The sequence below is a fragment of the Pundamilia nyererei genome, unplaced genomic scaffold (assembly GCF_000239375.1).
Source record: "Pundamilia nyererei isolate P.nyererei 1_Seehausen unplaced genomic scaffold, PunNye1.0 scaffold00264, whole genome shotgun sequence".
Classification (NCBI taxonomy): domain Eukaryota; kingdom Metazoa; phylum Chordata; class Actinopteri; order Cichliformes; family Cichlidae; genus Pundamilia; species Pundamilia nyererei.
The window spans coordinates 79,237-98,895 of record NW_005187665.1 but is presented as its reverse complement, the minus strand read 5'-3'; the positions used below and the strand labels follow the sequence as shown (position 1 = coordinate 98,895).

At 42.0% G+C, this 19,659-nt stretch overlaps 1 protein-coding gene across 1 annotated transcript in view; it reads right to left on the bottom strand.

Annotated features, from left to right (window-relative positions):
- pvalb6 (parvalbumin 6) overlaps positions 1-14,476 on the bottom strand; it is a 60,198-nt gene extending 45,722 nt beyond the window's left edge. Inside the window, exon 1 of the mRNA XM_005750155.2 lies at positions 14,338-14,476. The gene's annotated coding sequence lies outside the window, so the exon portion shown is untranslated. The remainder of the gene's footprint in view (positions 1-14,337) is intronic.
- Positions 14,477-19,659: the final 5,183 nt, after the last annotated feature.

The following is a 19,659-nucleotide window of genomic DNA, read 5'->3' as shown; positions in this document are numbered from 1 at the left end:
CATTCCTGACCTGTCTCTGTAGTGTCACTAAAGCGGTCAGAATAAATTGACAGACTCATCTTCTGAATTGACATGGAATCTTATATAGTGTGCCCTGTGTTAAATATGTCCATTGCAAGGACAGAAGGGTATCACATGAACCATCAGCACATTATGGCTGTCTGTTTTCAGCTTGTCCTGCAGTTTCTAAATCCAAAGTGGATCTGATTTTTTTTTTTGGCTTGTATGAACTAAAACCATCCTTAAGTTGAGGGAGTGTTGAAGCATTCCCAGGATGTGCTCAGCTAGTCTTATATCTACAGTGCATTGCCTCTGCTGAGTAAAAGTCAACTGACTGTCCACCAGTGTGTTACGCATAAAAAAAAACCAATGAAAAAATAGAAAATCAGTTATGCTGCATTTTATACAAACTGTGCTTTAACTGTCTACATCATCTAGCTATCAGCTTCTCTGTATTTGAGTTCTGCGAGCAGCGGCTGGGTGATACAGATAAAGAATGACAAAAGACTTTGTCATACATGCTGATGTGTTCACTGTTACTGTCCATGACCCCTGAACACCAACCCCCACCTGCCAATACCAATTTTATGACTGTTACATGATACGTAGTAAAGCAAAAAGGAAAAAACTCTAAAGGTAACAACCTTAATGACACCAAAACAAATTGATAGATAGCTAAAAGAATGATAAGCGGATTATAACATGCACTTCCCCAAGATCATTCCTATAGCTTGGATGACCTTGGCTTTGACGGGGGAATCTATGTTTTTTAGTTGTCTCTGTGATCAGTGTCACCATCTCCCCTCCCCTGTCTCTGTACTGCAATGCCTCGTCCTTTTTACTGTCTTGTTCACTTGTTTTATTCAGCAGCATTGCAAGACAAAGACCCCGAAGGTCCGGATGCAGCCAAAACACATATGCACCCACACACACGCACACACATTTTAACAAGATTAAAAATCCAACCATGTATTTTCCTCTTATAGAGTATGAAGTCTGCACATGCATGCATAATTTACAGTCAAGACACAAATACAAAGAGACATACAAGCACACACTCGTAAGTGACCCAGACAAGCCACTGACTGCAAGAGTTAAATCACTGTCATTGCATGACAAAGTTCAAGAAGCAGGTCTTCTGAGATTAATCTCTCTCCCACGTTTGCAAACAGCTCTAACCGACGTAATCAGAGTACATTCAGAAAGTTTTTAGACCCTTTCAAGCTTCCTACATTCCCAGCTTTTTTTGTCTTTTGTCTATTCTACAGCCCTTACATGTCTGTGAAAATCACCACAAATAAACTTTACTTCCACACTTGCTTACATTTTTGGTATCATTCAGATAAAGTGAAGCAATTGGCAGATTGCAGACAGATGGCCTCACGTTTGACACTAGAATACTTCGATGTACAGAGGAGCTCACGTTTGACTCAGTAGCTGCAAGATGCCCAGTTTCCTGGGGCTGCAGAACATGGCCAGATCATCACCCCTCCACCACCGTGCTTGACAGTTGGTATGAGGTGTTTTGCTGGCATGCTGTGTTTAGTTTCCAAATGTGGAGCTGTGCATTTAGGCCCGAAATCTCCACTTTGGTCTTGCCTGTTCAAAGAACATTGTGATTTGTTCAGACCCAACTTTGCTAACCTAAGCCATGCTATCATGTTCATTTTAGAGACAAGAGGCAGCCCCAGCTCCAAACAAGCCATACTTCTTCAGTTTTTATCTAATTATACTATCATGAACTTTAACACGCTAACTGAGGCCTGTAGAGTCTGAGATGTAGCTCTTGTGTTGTTATCCATTTCTCTGTGCATTGTACCGTCTGACCTTGGAGGGATTTTCCTGAGAGGTTCTGGAAAGACTGTGGTGTGTGTGTGTTAACACACCTGAATCCTCCCAGTGCAGCAAACTGAGAAAACTTCTCCTTTTACAGAGGTGCTCACACTTGCTGCTGCTCAATTAATCAAGTGAATTTGATTGTCAGCATCTAGCTGCTACTTGCCCTCTTAATTCCTATGGAAGTAGTAAAGGTGGACTTAGTTTTTCTGAAGACTGCATACAGGCTTTTTCATATGACTAGCTTAAAACAACTTTATCGGTAATGGCAGCCTCCGGTCTTTCTGGGAACGATTCTGCTGTCTTTTATGATATGAGTATTTTTTCTTTGTTTACTTTGATTCTTCATGGCAGAAATGTAAAAGTGCACTATACATCATGCTGCTATCGCACATTGTGTGGCATTGATGGATATGGCTGATGAAGCCATTTAAAAAAAGCGAAACCAGGTGGAGGAGTGTTTACTGTGACCTTCAACTGAACGATTCACAGTGAAAACCCACTTCTATCTTTCTCCGATTGTGTCAGTGAATATTAGAGAGGCTTGATTAGTTTAATATAGTGTTGTTAAAGGCAGGTGTGTGCACACACACACACAGACACACACGCACACACACACACTGAAAATACTGCAGTCCTCGTCATGCCTCGCTGGCTCACAGCAGCGTGATGTAAGGGTCCTTTTTTTTCCTTGGCTCCTTTAAAGTGATGGAGGCCAGTTCGGCCGGGCTTTGTGCAGGAAAAACCTTTAATCAAATGAGACAGACGTTGAATGCGCCACAGAGTTTGTGTGCATACTAGCTGGTGTGGCACTTAGGGCAACACAACACAAATATGGTTTGAGTCGTGACTAACTAGGGTCAGGGGGAGTCATGAGAGACGTGTCTCTTTTTTTACTCATGCAGACACAGACCTCTTCCAGGCACTTGGCCTTCATGGTTATACAGACATAAAAAAAATTATAAAGCACAGTCACACAAACAAAAAGCATCCCCGGCCTTTGGGTCCTGATTCCCCTCTTCATCCGTCTGCCTGTTCCCCTTTGTTTCCTCTGACGTTGGTGAGGAAAAACGGGAAGAGACAGCTTCGGTGAAACATTGCGAGACGTCCGTCCAGCGGACAGAGCGAGAGATCCATTGGCGTGAGTGGCAGCAGACCCCTTTCTGATGATTTTAATGAAGGTTGATGGACTCTGAGACCTGACTCACTGCATACTGTCCGTGATGTGCGCAGGACAACCCTGCCTTACCGAGAGTTATGGCTTGCTTCATGAGTGCCACGGTCTGTATATCACGACTCTTGTCCTTGTCGGTAAGGAGCAGTCCCTTTCAGCGTCCTGCTCAAAAGCACTTCAGGCAGATGCTTGTTCATGCAGGAAAAACTATGCACTGTGTCATGCTGCAGTGCCCTGGCGGACTAAGCAAAGCAGGGGTGAGGGTAAACTGAAACGGGCACTTTGCTGGATTTTCCATTTGGAGTTCAGTTTACCCATCCAGTGAAAAGACATGCAGAAATGTGCACTTCTTTAGGCTCTGTGGCCTAACCCGAAAGCTTGGTTAAGTAGTCAGGTATGCATTATGACAAAATCAACGGCCATTATTATTAAATAACTTTTGATTGTTTCTCAGGTAGACGCTGAGAAATCAAAGCCCTGTTAAACAATATTTTGCATCTGAGCATTAAGAATCAACGCACCAACTGCAGCTCTGTGCAGTTTTCCCAACATTTTGGCAGCAATTCGCGCCGTAGGCCGGAGCAGACAGTTGAATTCTTTGACGTCTGTCCAGCTGCCTGGCTTTCACGGAGCACCTCCTATCTGCATTTTGCCTTTCCGTCTTTGTATCGTTCTTCATTGTCGCTAACTGCTCACACATCCTCCATTTACCTATACTTTTCTCTCCCACCCGACCTCACCTCCTCTTCACTTCTTTGTCCGCTCGTTGTTTTTTCTTGTCTGACGAGTTGCTTTAACGCCTTGCAGCCACCTCTTTTTTAGCTTTGGTTGGACACTTTCACTCAAACTCTCATTCTCCTTAGCATTAAAGAAAGAAAAACACAATTTGTATTCTGGGCCATGTCTGTGATGTGAGTGAACAGAGAGGGGGAAGGAGAGACAGGGAGGTGGGCAGCGAGGAGAGGAGGGCTTGTTAAAGTCACAGTTTGATGACTGGTTAAATGTATTTGACATAAAGGCAGGTGTGTGGGGGCATTCGCCCACATTGGTAGACTGATTTTTTTCTTTTTTCTTTTGGTTTTATTTTAAAGAGGGAATTTGACCTTGAGTCAGCAAAGTGGCATGCTCTGACGCCAGAGAAGGTACTACAATGCACCATCACTCACTTCCTAACATAACAATAGCTTGACTTTACTGCAGTGAGGAGAAATTAGAAATGCATTTTGCAGAATGTTATAATTCTGCCTGATTTTGTGCATCATTACACAGGTGATTTGTATATTGACACACAAGTCTGCATTGCGCTTGAGTTTGCCCATTTGTGGGGGGTTTTTTTTTCTTAAATATAGACTCCCAGTGTATCCTCACAGTTGGATAATGATGCAGTTAGAGGGGTGAGAGAGGGAGAAGGATGGCTATCCACACACGTGGCAAGTCAAGTGCTCAACAGTAGACTTTTTAGATGCTGGTGGCACGGTGTGTTTGGATGCATTTGAATTTGTACCTCCATGACTGAGCAATATTCCCCTGCACGAATGAGTTTGCGCATGGATGCCCGTTTATACATGTTACCCTGTATCCTACCCTGGCAGCAATGCCTGGTCAGCAGCTGACACCCCCCCACACACACACACGTAAACCTCCCACCCCATCACTGACAGCAGCTCCTGCAGTGCTGCAAGAAGGAAAAAAGATGGGGCAGCAGAGCTCCACTGACCTTGCAGCAGAAAACCCAAACAGTTCCAACAATACTAGCACACCCTCGACTGCTCACACGCTAAAGCGCTCTTGGGACAGCGCACACACAGCTCTCACCCCTTGCATCTCTTCGTGCTCATTCAGACACTCGGTCTACACTTTGGAATCACCTCAGGCCTGTTTGCCAGCCTTCTTACACGAGGAAATGGACAAGACAGAAAATGTGCCCGAGGCTGGTGGTTGAGGACAGAATACGCGTGTTCCCATATACATGTTCCCATGTGCATTCATTTATAAAGCGACAAGACACAGAGAGTGAAACTGAGTTCTACCCGCAGGGAGGGAAATCAATAAACACGCACACACCCAGTTTTACACAGTTCTATGCATGCGTTAGCGTGCACTACAAAGTGCATTATGAATGTATGTAATGCCCATACACACGCTTGAAATAGAAAGCAAAATGCATCCTCAGCCCCAACTTCCCCTGCAGCTGGTAAAAGTCAGATAAAAGTTCTACTCTCTCTCTCTCTCCAGACTCTCTATCCCCACTTTCAGGTGGAGCTGTGGATCACCCCTCCTTGTTAGACCTGGTTGTGGGCGGAGCCTTCATTTTTGGGCACTTGCCTCCTCTCTAGGGCTGCGCAATACTGCAAATTCTGGAATTGATCAGATACCAAGTAAATGCAGGGCCAAGATTGTTAATACAAATAAAGATACTTTTAACCTATAAAGCCATTTTTTTGTAGTGGAGAGCAGTGTGTCATAATTTATGAGACGAATCATCATTAATTTGTAAATTCTGAACACGTTTTACTTTCCACAATAATTAGTTAACAGAACAAAACACACCTTTTAGCTTTTTACTACTTTTTGAATCTGGGTTTTTTGGATACCTAGAATTTAAATCAGTGCTTTGGCACAAGTATAAGTGCGATGCCAATACCAGCATCGGTAGTGATACTGTTGAGAGCTAAATCGATCCGGTCACCTCTACTCTCTCAGGTTTTTTTCTTTTGTTTAAGTCAGAAATACTGAACCATTGTTCAGCTCCTTTGATTCCTGTCTCATTAAGAACATTGTTTCACACATCCAGTTCCACTCACCTGAGCTTCCCTGCCATCCACTCCACCTGTGACGAGTTACACTTACCTGCCTGCCCGCTCTCCACCCTCCTGAAAACCTATCCATCTGCCAGCTTCCCACTCTGAATCAGCTGCTCAAGAAACTAAAAAGGTCTTAGAGTTTAATTGCAAAATCTGCAAGATCATCTCTGACTCACCTTGGCCATCACTAATCACTCCCCTCCTCTCTGGCAGAGCCTCCTATCCTTTGCCTTTAGAGAAACCTCCACTTGCCAGTATCACTTACCTGCCCATAAATTACACTTTTTATCATTGCAATAAAACCGGTGAACTGCAGTCGGTTTCCAAGTCCTGCCTTTTGAGTCCAGTCCTTGGTTAAATATGACAAAACCATTGTTTCTCTTCAACCTAGTGCCTCTTTCTGATAATACCACAGGCCTCAGGCTTGTGTTGCCAGATTGAATATGACAGGGAAGTGAATGGGTTTCAGGAACAAGTGCATTATGGCATGAACGCTGTCAGAGAGAGTTTTTGTCTGTTTTGGGGCTTTGTTAATCCTGCTGGGAAAACACTGCTGTATTTAAAGCCTAGAAATATATTTGTCTTTAATTAAAAGGCAGGTCTGTTTCAAATGCATCGTATAAAGCCAAATGGTGTTTTAGTTAGGTATCACACAAAGTAGAACAGGGCTTGGCAAAGGCAATTAATTAACTATAATGAAATTTTACTTTGTAAAAGGGGGCTCCACCAATTTTACACATCAAAGTCAACGTGCAGGATGTGACAACGTGTACTCAGCACACTCACCAGCATTTTGTCAGAAGTCACTGGCATTAAGAGGAATGCACAAAGATTCATGTTTGTCAGCCAAAACACAGCGGTTCATATCCCATTTGAGAGCTTTGTGCTTTGTTCTTTGTTCCAGTTTTTTACTTTTTTTCAGTTTTATTTGAATTTAGCTTTCATTTGCTCTTTATACACCCAAACTACTGAGCCAGCTTTCATTTTAATTGCTGGTTTGGGTTAATAATATTACGCCCCATGTTAACAGACGACTTAACAGTGTCATACGACCTCATTGACTAACCTGTGCTTAAATATTGCATATGACCAATTCACACACAAATCCAGGATTAAACTCCTGCATTTGTTTGCACTCTGCAAACAGATATAGAGACCCTCGGGTCATGCGTACACACAAATGACAAAGGCCAAGCGTAAATCCACACCCTTAAACTAAACTATATTAATAGATTTTTGTGGGTCATTCTTAATGCTTTAAAACAAAACAAGGCCAACCGTTAGTCCTATGGTTCACTATCAATAAAGAATTAGATTACATGTAAAATTTAACATGACATATTCTACTAGGCAGCACGTTCACTACTAGATGTGACCAATAGGAAGACAAAAATAAACATGAGTTGGTTTTCAAACTTTCAAACTGTTTCCTCATAACCTCATAATTGCCATTTCCTGACACATCAGATGCTCTTTTTCCTCCGCCTGCTTCCTTCTTTTCCTTAAACTTGTTTTCTTTTCACATGAAGTTTGATGCCAGATGTGTTGGGTTTTTTTGCATCTCTCAGAGGAGGCACAATTTTCACAATGCTGGTTATTGCTGGGGGTTTTTTGAACAGCCAGGCTTACTGCTTTGCTGACAACCTCAACCTCAAGGTCAGTAAGAGAAATGGGGTCCTGGTTGAAGGCAGATTTCAGATACCAATTTAGATGTATGCACATGAAGGCCAAGAACAGCACTGGTAAGTGTACACATTTCATCACTTCAGTGCACTTACTTCAGAGAGGAATGTAAGAACATTTCTATGAACATATTCATGAATATTAGGGTCACATTTAGCCACACTAAGCCTCTGCGGTTAAATGTGAACCTCTCGATACACGAATGGTTTTGACAAAACTACAGCAATGAACTTGAGCAGAACTCTATTACATATGAAATAAAAATGTCTCAATCTCTTTACCTGACAATGCAATAAACTCCAGGTGGATCTATATTCTCCTAGTATGGCACTAAAAGCCTGTGGGACTAAAGGGGGGGGGGTTACACTTTTGTGTTAAGTAACCTTGTTGATAAATGATGCTCTCTGTTCAATCTGAAGGATCATTCAGTCCAGTCTCTGAGTGCATGAGAAACACAATACCAGTACAGAAGAAGAGATCTAATGGTAAAATGCAGATTTGTCATCTTCTTGTCAAATTTATCTTGGGTGCCAACCAGGCTCATCGACAGTTATATTTCAGCATAAACCAGCAGGAAAGCAGGTGATAACACAGAGATGGTAGCAGGGAAGAGAGAGGGTGGATGATTGGATAAGGGTTTTGGATTAAACAGAATGTAGCGTCAGGGAATTGGAAATGAAGGTCAGATGAAAGGGGAGGAAGGTAAGAGGAAGAAGTGATAAATGGAAACTTACGCACCATCAGCATCCTTGGCTTTATTCCTAAGGGGCCAGATGTGGCCTGGTATATGTTAACATTAAATGGGGATTGATGGATATTGTTCTAAATAAACAGGCCTTTACAAGGCCACAACTACTTTGTGGCAAAACCATCCCTCCATTTAACTACTTTTTCTCCACATTAGAGAGTATTTGAGATTAGCTTTCATTGTGTTTATGCTGTTGGTGCTGTTGTTGTTTAATCAATGTGATGTTGATCTGCTAAATTTTGCTTTTCTTGAAGAAATAAGAAAGCCAGTTACTAAAATTACTTTTTATAGAAGGATGTGTAATAATAGCAAAGAGGCGAAAGTTCCACATTGCTGCTTATGTCGAGTCCTCATCATAACTTAGCTGTAATTTCCAAACTATTCGTTGAATCCAAAGTAGCATTTTCGTTTCATTTCAGCCTTATTATTGTGAAACCAGCCAGAACGTGCCTGAAATTTAAACCAATGACAAAGCTGTATTTGAATAATTGCTGTGCATTTGTTGAACGGTGAATGTTTAACCTGAGGACTCACGGCATTCATATATATATATATATTCATATATATATGTGTGTGTGTGTGTGTGTGTGTGTGTGTGTGTGTGTGTGTGTGTGTGATAAGATTTGGCTCCCCATAGATGGAGGCTTTAAGTGACTTTGACAAAATAGGTCACATCATCATCCTATTAATGTTCCTTTTCTTAAAAAAGACCCAACTAAAATAATAAGAAAACTCTCAATCCAATTTTTGCTCACTCCTTCTCCCATCTGACCAACAGGTTGTTAATGATCTCATTTAAGAGGTCATGGGTACTCTAATTGGAAGTGGGCTGACTACTGTTTCTCTGGACTGACCTCTGTGACGGTCTAAAGTTAGCACAGACTTCGTGACCCCACTAAAAATAGTCAAGTTTCTCTCACCGACTGACCTTACAAGTTCACATCGACCCTTTTAATTGCTCAAATTACCTTTGGAGCTCCCTTAAGGAAAGCCTTCTTTGCCTTTGGAGAAATAGTGACTTTATGTGGATTTAGTGACATTACTTTGGATGGAGAAAAGCTACATGATGAGGTACACTGATAGAACAAAGAGGAAGAGGCCCTATATACGCCAGGACCATTAAAAGTAATGCAAGTTTCCAGTATTGCTGGGCAATTTGCTGCTTGTTGCACCATGCTGTTCACTCTGGTAGCATGTGACACCTTGACACAATCACACAGTGTGCAGCTGAGCACTGTCTGGCAGTAAACTGCGCACTGCCACAATCCCATCACTTATTCAAATATTAGCCAAACCGCAACATCTGATGCTTCGATACAAGCTGTTCATTCCAGCCTCATAAGTCTTTGTTAGGAGGTGGCTCTGTTCCAGCACCAGTGCAGTCCACACACAGTCACAGTGCCACACATATACGCACGCGGCAGCGTCTACACACGTGTGTCTGCAGGCCAGCACACCCAATAATAAGCTGTAAACAGGCAGCATTGGGCACGTTTTCTTTTAATGATCAGCCTGTGTATCATTGAAACCATCAAGCTCTCTCCCAACGCAACCGCCACAAACAACATCTGTCCTTGACCTTGGCAAAGAAAACCCACCAGTGTATAGCGAGCTGCTCCGCCTATCACAGCCTTCTGTCGGGTCCATTATGATAACAGGGTCATTTGTTAATGTGTCTCCATGCTGTGTAAATGCAACTGCTTAGTTTGTGGGTGCATTGGGGTATATGGGGGGTCTTTGTGTCACCTATGACTGGCCCAGCGTTACAGGCCCTGTTTCTGTGTATCCGTGTGCATTACACACTGGATAGGGGTGAGAATTTAAAAAATGGACATCAATTGTTCCTAAATGCCGAACCCCGGTTGACCTTTTTTCCATCTCTTCAGCAAAACCACGTGACTCCCTCTTCTTCAGTCATCTTTATTAAAATCTGTGTTTTAATTAATGCCGTTCAACGAGGGCCCTCTGAACAGGGGGTTAATTGTGCTTTTCGTGAAATCAGCTCAAATGCAAATTCTCTCCGCGTGACCTCTGTTCCGTTCCTTGGAATAGTGTTTTAATTATCCAGACAACCTCTTAAGAAACCGTGGTGACGGGGTAACCATATGGTCAGTAGTCAGGTCTCATCCTCGAGATACTGCGGATCACAGGAAGTGAAAGAATGTGGAGGATCAGTGGAAGAATGTTTGGATTTACAGATATTCAGGAAGTAAAGCACCAAAAATAAGGAACAATGATGATAGTGATGCTTAAAATAACAATAAAAAATAATAAATAAAGAAATGTCTAGAAGAAACGTCAATATACTGCTCACATTCTGACTATTGATTTCATGATGTTCTCTCCACTATCCTTCCCTACTCAGCCCTCTGCCAATGGGCTTCCATCCTCCCTGCTCACATTAACAGTCATGTCTCCACAACATGTGCGCCGCAACAATGGGCAGCAGAGCACAAAAGATAGGCAAACGGTGATTTGCATTGTAGGCCAAAGCACATCCTCCTCAGCAATACGCAGGAAAAAATAAAACCCTGAACACAATCATCAGCAGACATAAGTAGGCAGTAGGTGTTTTTTTTTATTATTATGCATGGTTTCACTTGGATTCACTTGAAAAAATAAAGTTGTTGTAAACCAAAGAGCACTTTGATGTCAGTCATGTGTTTCCTGCTTCTTTGTCTGTTTGTACGCTAAGGATGTTAATGTCAGTTTGTCTGTGTATCAGTCCACCACTTTACCCGAGGCTGTAAAAGATGATAGAAAAGTATTGGATAGATTACCATGAAATGTATTACAGAGTTTTATAGCCACCACAGGATGAATCCTACTCATTTTGACCACACCCTCAATTTCCTGTCCCTCAATTTCCTGTCAATTTCCTGTTTTAAAAGTCAGTAGCGTAACATCATATCTAATAATATTTTAAGACTTCAAAGCCGATTTAGACAGCACATCAGCATCCATATTCTTGCTAATATAGTAATGGCATCATTCATATATCCTGTGTGTAACTCTACCACACAATTGAGCACAGTCTTCTAAAACAAACTGTCACTGTTAAACAGGTAGCACCTCGTTCACACATTGTCAATATACACATAACTGCACTCGTTTATGTCCCAGTCATACTGTTAATGTGACGCATCAGCGCAATTGCTGCGCATCTGCTACTGAAGGTTTGGAATTTCTACACTGGTTCCCTGTGCCTCCCTAAATCAGCCTGTTCTTATTCCTGGGGCAACAATTAATGGTGTTTTATCAAAGCTGTTGGCTTGGCTCATTTAGCACAAGGTGTCCTTAAGCAACGGAGCTTAACGCATGGCATTAGCGAGATGGGACTGTCGATCCCAGCTCGTGTTTCGTCAGGGTTACTGCTGTGAAGGAGCATTTTTTGTTACAGATCACAATCTTTTCACAACCTTAGAATAAGTTTTTAGCACCTAAACATAAACAAGTTTGTACCTCAAACTAGTCTGAGAGTCTTTAAAACAGAGACAATATTGCAATGACAGCAGTTGAAGAAACGTGGAATCGGACAAAATTGCATTACAGATATACTAGATATACTGTGCCGCAGTTTTCAAGACGTGTCCTTAAATGCGCATGCACATCATTGCTGTAGCTTCACACACACATACACACACAGACATATAATGATCCACACACCAATCTTTATTTTTCTTTCCCCTGTTACCCTCTTTTCATCTTCTTGTCCTGTCAAACACGGTGACATAAGAAAAACATTCACTCCCTCTTTTTGAAGCTGTTTCTCTCTCTCTAACACACACCCTGCAACCCCGTCTCATGCATCCCTCCCACAGAGCATTATTTCCCACCTGGGTATTTCACACTCCGCAGGGCCCTGTGCTTTTTAATTCATTGAACTCTCATGAAATCCCAAGAAGATATGTTACCATGCACTGAGTCTGACTTTTATAGCTAATAGGGAAGTGGTGACAAAGTTTAATGGGGTTGTGTGATGTGTGAGTTTTAGGAGTGGAGAGAGAGCAAGAGGCAGATACAGAGGGCTGTATTTTCATATTATCCTTTTTCTTGAAATATTGGAGCAAAAAGAATGTTTTTATAGGTTAATGTCACTCTAAAATGGGGTTTTTTGGAGGGCCAATTCCTCATCTAGAGAAATTACCTGTGGTACACATCAGGGTCTGATCTGGGCCCTATTTTTTCTTCTCTTTTGTCTGCATATTCACTTTTTGTATATGCAGATGACACAAAATTGTATGTCCCTATAATTTGTCTTGGTTTGTTTCATATCTCGAGCCTAAAGACGAAAACTGACATAATTATATATGTAGGTATTTTACATTCCACAGGGCTCTATGCAGGGCTGCCATGAAATCACAAAAATATATTCTACCATGCATCACATCTGACTTTTACATCTAATAGGGAAGTGGTCATAAATCATTTAGCGCAATTCAGTTTTATTTATATAATGCCAAATCATATGCAGATGACAAACATTTATATATCTCTTTGATAATTTGTAAGTGTCTCAGTCAAGCTGCAAAGTTATAATTCAAGGTAAAAAGCTAACTACCAGTGAAAAGACAATACTGTTTTATGTCTTTCGTCCAACTTTATAATGGATGGACTGGTGAATATGTTAGACATGCTTGGCTTACATGCCCCAAAGCTCGTGATCTGCCTTTTTCTATGTATTTGGCAGAACACAGAATTTATTATAAAGTCCAAGAATAACATATCAGTACTGCAGAATTACAGATATTAAATCTTCTTGTCGCTTTAGCCCAAATTTTGCACAGGCTTTAAATGGTTACCAGAAGATATATTTTAATTGCTTTGGTGATCCTCTGTCTTTGACTCTTGGCCTCTACGGGATCCTATCGTTATCTGTACGCCTCCCTTTTCAGTCCAACTTATCACTCCTACACTAAGAAGGCATCTGAAGTTTTCTGCATCCATTTTTTTAACCATTTTTGATCACCCCCTTCCACTTGAAGTGCAACCGACTCTCCCCCTCTCCGCAAACAAATGTCGCTGTCTAATTGGCCAGAACTGGGGAGTCATGAGAGCGTTGGTGTTTGGACAGCTGTTAATCTCGAAGGGTTGGCAGCGGCAGAGAAGATTGTGACAGTGGTGGGGAGAGGGATGACAATCTGGAATGGCAATGTGAATGACGCAAGGAGAGAAGAAGAGTTCAAGTCTGGTTGCAAATTACTGCCACCCCAAGTCTGTGACCACATCTGTCTGTCATTGTGAGGCTGTGGTGTCAGTGAGAAAGTGCTTCCACAGATATATAATGCAGTGTCACTGTTTGTCTCAATGCCTCTGCAGCATTGTGTAGTATGTACTATGGCAGTGCAGTTAATGTACAAGAACAGACACACACACACGCCCTGCACATTCATTCACTCCAAATCATCACACGCATGGGGATGCACTGTGTTTTCTCCACTGCTCACACTCACTCTTGCTCCATATCTTCCTTTCCTTCGATCCTATGCTCACACACATACACACAATAAAGCACACATACACAGCGCTCAGGGAACCAATCACCATCGCCTGTTTTCAGGTCCTGTTTGTGAATGGGATTTTTACGGGAGAGGAGGAGGCAGGCACCTCTGTGTTGTAGGCATGCAGCTGCTACAGCATCCCGTTCTCATTTTTTTTCCTCCACAAGCTCAAATATTTCTCTCATTTTCTCTTTGTGTTTCATTTTTAATGTTATGGTTATTTTGGTTGTTTTTATTATTGCAGCATCACTCTTTCCCTCTTCTTGAACTCTCTCTGACTCTTTTCATCTTTTTTTGGATGGTGCAGTTGGATGTGACTGCTGCATTGAAATATCCCCCCTCTTTCACCATTACCTTCACCATCATCCACAGCTGTTTGCCTCTTCCAAATATTTTTAATTATCCTGTCCACTTTCCCATTTATTGCACAACTTGCTTTTTCCACAACATTTCTTCTATCTGTCACTCCATCTTTTTCTTACCCTTCTTTCTTCTCACCATCCCATCTGCATCCCGAGGAAGGTGGTGATGCGGGTAGGGTGAATGCCTAAAGACTCACACACACACAAACACACAAGCGTAGACACTTACCTTCTGTGACAGGATCTTCCGTCCGGAGTGCTTCTGAATCTTCAGTGGTTGAAGATAGAGCAGCGAGCCTCTGTGAGCTTCTGGCAGATAAAAAAGAAGTGGAGGACAGACAGAGAGGAAGAGAGAGAAAGAGAGACAAGACAGGAGAGGGAGTGAGAGGTATAAAGAGAGAGAGTGAGAGAAGGGAAAAAGTGGACTAGAGGGGCGGGCTGAAGCGATCCAAGTGGAGGAGGAGCAGGATTCTCCTAGCTAGCTGGAGGTGAGATGAAGGGGAGAAAGAGAGAGGGAGGGAGAGATAAAGGGAGAGGGAGGGAGAGAGTTAGGGTGCACTGGATTGGGATAGGAGGGGATTGTGTGATGTTTGAGAGGAGGAGGGATTGCAGCGGATGAAGGGAAAGTTGGAGAGAGGAGAGAGGAGGGAAGGGAACAAAGAGAAAAAGAGGTTTATTGATGAGAAATGATGGAGGAGGGAGGATAAAAGAGTGAGATGCATGCGAAAGATGACCTAAAGCCAAGTATCCGAGGAGGACGGAAATGACAGATTAGAGGTAGAAAATGCAGACAGGGCAGCAGAACCAAAAGTCTAAAAGGGAGCCAGAGGACAAAAACACCTGACAGGAAATAGGTGTGATCAGCTATGATTTGAAGGAAGAGAAGTGGAAGTGTGGTATTTCAGGGCACCGTTATGTAACCTTTAACAGCGTCAAATAATACAAGAACAACTTATGTCAAGCCATCACATGCATGCGGTCCCTGGAGACAATCAATTTCAGAGTGCAGAAAATGTCCTTCCATCCATTAAATCTTACAGTAATCCAATCTTGTGTTGATGTGTTGCAGTACGGATACTGCGATTAACTTTGGAGCAATAACTTACCGGCGGATGGAAAAACTGGGGGGAAAATAAAGCGAAAGATCTTTGTGAGAGGCTGGTGACAAAAGCGGAATCTGGGAGGTGAGCATACATATACCTTTCAGGAACTTTAAGGAGAGTAATGGTTCACATGTGGATTGTAACATACTGTACAAAAAGTTTTAATGTGAGCAAACCGCATTACAGCTATGGATAGACTGCCTGTCTCTGCTCTCTTCTCTTTCCTCCGACCCCCAGCCAGTCATGATGGATGGCTGCCCCCTGGAGCCTGGTTCTGCTGGAGGTTTCTTCCTGTTTAAAGGGACTTTCTCCTTCCCACTGTCACCCAGTGCTTGCTCATAGGGGGGTTGCCTGATTGCACGTATGAAACACCATGCCACCGAACACAGGAGCATATTTCGAGAAACCATGGGGCTTCCAGGAGTCTGAGTCCCATGTAGCACTGCTGTTTTTACACTTTTATTTTCAAATTTGGTTTTCTGATACTGTTCAAATAAATTAACACAATAAAGCTATCTGGGTTTTTTTAGTAAAACATCATGTTTGGATTAAAATGATGTTTGAGTCTCATGACTGAAAACTGCAATTCCTCTAATCACCACTTTAGGCCTGCTTAAAAAAGTGAGTCAACTCCTATAGACACCCATGGCCACTGGGATAGACTATCCTCTTGGTAATCCAACTGTAGTTTGATATTTTTAGGTGTTTATTTGACCAGGAAGTGAAACTAAGCGTCTCTTTTGCAAGATTTTCCTATACTGACATAGTCAAATAGACTGGTATTTTTATCTAACACTTACATACACGTTAACACTCTGATGGATGCACCAGGGGCAACTCGAGGATACTTCAACATGCTGACTTCAGGAGCGAAAGTAAGAAACAGAGAGGTTGACAGGTTGTAGCTCCTAAGCCACAGCCACTCATAGACAGTATTAACCTAGCAAACGTTTCACGTCAGGGGAAAACAGAGCTCCAAGAAAAATCTCTGCAAGCATGGGGAGAAGTGTACCTCCTCACAAAAGAGCCGTACCCTGGTTTGAACCCAGGACCCACTTATTTATGGTAAATGCAGCAATTCTAACTGCTGAGCAGATGCGAGAGAGCCAGCATGATGCTAAATGCTAGCTTGCTGCACTCTTGCTGGAAAGCTAGCAGAACTACATTGGTTATGTAGGTGATGCAGTCTGCTCCTCTTCATGGATTTAAAAAGAAACCCTGATTTTGCACCTGTTGTTGATCAGCAGGTTACTGAATGTAAAAGTGAAAATGAAAAACATCCTAAACTAGCATATAAAAAAACTGTTTGTGGTCGCTTTTGCATCTTTTCTCACATCTCTTTGGGGTCCTTTCTCACTGGCTTCTAAAGGAGAGACATCGCTTCATGCAGATGCTTTGTCAGATATAGATTTCATGCAATTGTCTATTTGTGTTCAGTGTCAGAGGTCTGGGTCAGCCCACAGTACTCTTAAGCTGGCTGGCATTCATTTTTGTCAAGGTGAGAATTCATTTGCTCAAGGACACTTCAGCAGAGTGGATGCTTGCCAATGCACAGTTTAATCCTAGGATTTCTTTTCTCCCTTTCAAAAAAAAAAAGCTGTACTCAGCTATTTAGTGTACTGATGGTGTCTATTTTCATAAAAGACTGCTAAAATCAGCTTTGGCTGCAGTCTCTGTGCACAGCTGTTTCCACATGCTTTCATTCGTGTAAAGCTATATCATAGGTTATGTCTGCAATGTTTTCACCCAACAGGGTGTTTTCTCCATAAGTGTAGACTGAATATCCAAAGCAAGACTCCCATTGCACAAAAGCCACAACTAGTAATAAAAGAGGAAGTAATAATACTACATGCAGGCATAGACTCTATGCAGATCCATACATTCATTTTCTTCAACTTATTTCAGGGCAGCAGCCTAAGCAGAGAAGCCCAGACCTCCCTCTCCCTAGTTACCTCCTGTAAAGGTGTTTCCAAGCCACCTGAGAGCTATAGTCTTTCCAGCGTGTCCTGGGTCTGCCCTGTGGTCTCCTCCCAGTGGGTCATACCTGGAGCACTTCACCCAGGAGGTCCCCAGGAGTTACCTTGTCAGATGCCTAAACCACCTACTCTCAGCCCCTCAATTGCTGAACTCCTCACTCTATCTCTAATGGAGAGGCCAGCCACCCTTTTTTTCCAACGCTTGTTCCCGCGATCTTGTTCTTTTGGTCACTACCCGAAGCTCGTGACCATAGGTGAGGGTAGGGATGTAGATCGATCAGTAAATTGAGAGCTTCGCTTTTAAGCTCAGCTCTCTCTATACCAAGACGGACCTGTACAGTGTTCGCATCACTGCAGCCGCTGCACCAATCCGTTTGTTGATCTCCTGATCACTCTCCCCGCACTCATGAACAAGACCCCAAGATACTGTCCATGCAGATAGCATTTAAAATATTAGGTTTGTTGATATTAATGAATACTTATATAAATACATATACATTGCAACACTGGTTCTCATAGGACTTTCCAACCTGGATATTCTGATCCCGGAGCTGGATATCCACAGAGAAGTTTTCCTTCAGACACAGAGTGACTGTGGAGACATTGCTTTCTACACATTGTCTGCAGTGCAATTCTAGGCCCAGGGCCAAATACTGTGCTTCTATCATAAGGCGCTGGCATCACAGACATGATGAGGCCATAATATCACATGTGTAACACTTGGGTGGTTTTTTTTCTTCTCCTTTTTTTTCCCAGTGCTTTTAAAAAGACTTACAATAGCCAGACTTACTGATAAAACCGATGAAAAAAAACCCCATTCTATCTAACAAACACCAAAGGAAACAAGATTCTGAGGCCACAATTGACTAAACTGAGTAGATGAAAATTCACAGTACGTTTTGATTGGCTGAAATGCCACTGTATAGATGTAAAACAAATTGAAAACCTTGAAAACGAATCAATCAAAACATGCAAGTAGAAGAGGAAGCACAAAGAAGAAGTAGGGGGAAAATAATAAGTAGAAGGAAAAGCAAGAGGAGGGGGGAAAGAGGTCTGGCAGAACTGCTGCTCAGACGCCTAGAAAATCATTGACACATCTAGACTTTTCTTAATGTTATTTGACAGATTCACTGCTATCATTGCTTCTGTTAAGTCAGGGATGTCAAACTCATTTTACATCGAGGGACACATACAGACTGTTTTGGTCTTAAGCAGGCTGAGTGAAATTCCACTTTTTATCCATGTAAAGACGTTTAACTACACATTTAATCGCTGAGTTTTCTTAACATAAAATAAAGAAGTGTAAGGTCAACAGCACATCTATTTTTCTATATGATATATGTGCAAAATTACAAAAAAAGCTCTGGTAGCTCACTGCCCAGACTCCCCCACATTTATAAAACCGAAGGCTTTTGTTGATTGATGAAAATTTTCTTATTTTTACCTAAATTTCGAATGTGGACAGAAAAAAAAACAGGAACCTTTCAGTCATTCAATTGTTTATCCATTACTTATCCACTTTAATGTAGTATGAATGGCTATGGGGGAACAGAAAAAGCTGTAAAAAAACATAAAAATATAGTTAAGTCCAAAGATTTATGCCCCTCTTAACATTTTCCAAAGCCATCCAGCAGGTTCTGGCCCCTGGGCCTAATGTTTGACACTCATGTTCTAAGTTTAATACTTAACAGTGTTCATCTTTGAATATTAAAAGCATATGTCATATTGAGGTTTTAAACGTCATCTCAAGCTTTGATTTTTCTTGTTTTCAAGTGATGTAATCAGGCAGTAATGCAACTGTCCGGCTCAATTACAATATTAGGTTTTTGTCTATTTTCTGTGCATGCCAATTGATTTTTTAAAAAGGGGAAAAAAACAGAAGAAGACACAAAAACCACGAAGCACTGGGAAGTGGCTTAGACGTGTCTCTTCCAGCAGGACGCAGCTCAGTTTTAAGCAGAACTGCTTTGTAATTACTTTAATGTATCCTTATTGGGCACGTATGCCAATTTTCATAAGTTCAGTAATTGACTCTCTGCTTTTTCAGCTCTGGCACAGCCCACTCTGTCTCACACACTCTCGTATTGATCCCATTAGTTTACATTACTTTGCCTCAGAGATTACAACAGATTGGTCCATGCTTGTGTACAAATGCTGCGAGCGCTGATCTAACTGTTCGGGTTACAGCTACTTATTGTTCAAAGTAAATGTTTTTCCTGTTGAGAAACACAACTGAGCAATGAAGCTGCTTTGTCTGTGGAAATCCAGCTGCCTGCCTGTCCAAAATTAGCAAAAGAAGTAGTTTGTTGCTGTATCATTACAGTTTTTCTCAGTCGCTTTGGTGCGTTTCTCAGATCAGAATTGAAATTCTCATAACTATTAGTTCAACCTCCACAACACTCAGTCATTTGTGCACATCATAGTAGCAATTTCTCCTCTCTCTGAACAAACTGCAAATGATTTTGGACATGA